Source organism: Helianthus annuus, chromosome 12 (genome assembly GCF_002127325.2).
Source record: "Helianthus annuus cultivar XRQ/B chromosome 12, HanXRQr2.0-SUNRISE, whole genome shotgun sequence".
Lineage (NCBI taxonomy): Eukaryota > Viridiplantae > Streptophyta > Magnoliopsida > Asterales > Asteraceae > Helianthus > Helianthus annuus.
In genome coordinates, this window is record NC_035444.2 from 148432619 (window position 1) to 148433683 (window position 1065).

General features: G+C 45.6%; 1 non-coding gene across 1 annotated transcript; it reads right to left on the minus strand.

The window, feature by feature from the left end:
• Positions 1–494: 494 nt before the first annotated feature.
• On the minus strand, positions 495–601 carry LOC118485180. Its single transcript, XR_004875485.1, has one exon. It is a non-coding gene; the product is annotated as a small nucleolar RNA R71 (small nucleolar RNA).
• Between the last annotated feature and the right edge of the window lie 464 nt (positions 602–1065).

A 1065-nucleotide genomic window follows, 5' to 3' on the forward strand; every position in this document is an offset into this window, starting at 1 on the left:
GTATGAGCTCCAGTTCCAATAAAGGCATAAAAGAACCACTAGAAGAACCCGAACGTTTTCTCAGAAAAAGGTTAAAAGCCAAAAACCAAGAGAAGGTTTCGGGTGATCCACCTCCAATGGCGGACCAACGTACCCTTATGGATTATCTACGACCCACCGTAGGTAATCTAGGCGCCGCTATCAATGCTCCGAATGTCGAAGCCAATAACTTCGAACTTCGGCCACATTTGATACAAACGCCCCAAAACTCCGCATCCTTCCACGGGCTTGCGGACGAGGATCCCCATCTACATATAACTAATTTCTTGGAAATATGTGATACCTTTCGGATCAATGGAGCATCAAACGACGCCATCCGCCTCTGTATGTTTCCCTTCTCACTAAAAGACCGAGCGAAAGCTTGGCTCAACGCCCTCCCAGCTGGATCGGTAAACACCTGGGATGAACTAGCCCAAAAATTTCTATATAAGTATTTCCCTCCTGCTAAAACTGCTAAGTTAATGGCTGAAATTAATACATATTCACAAGAGGATGGGGAATCCTTATATGAAACTTGGGAAAGGTTCAAGGAGCTATTACGCAAGTGTCCCCATCACGGCCTCGCAATATGGCAACAAGTATCCACTTTCTATAATGGATTGTTGCCACACACTAGGCAGACACTTGATTCTAGCTCCGGGGGACTTTTAGCTAATCGACGCCCACACGAAATATATAATCAAATTGAGGAAATTGCTCAAACCAATTTTCAATGGCACACCCCGCGGGGAAATAAGTCTATCGCCCCGGGCACCCATAAGGTCGATGAAAGCACTTCTTTACAAGCCCAAATCGAGGCCCTTTCTTCAAAGATAAAAAAATTGGAAATGACAAAAACAGTCCCGGTTATGGCTTGTGAAGGGTGTGGTGGGTCACATGAAAATTGGAGTTGCATGAAAGAAACAGACGATCAACAAGAAATGGTAAACTACATTGATAATAGACCTAGGCCGTCGGGTCCCCCAACGGGAACTTACAACCAAGGATGGCGAAACCACCCAAACCTTGGTTGGAGGGAACCCGGCA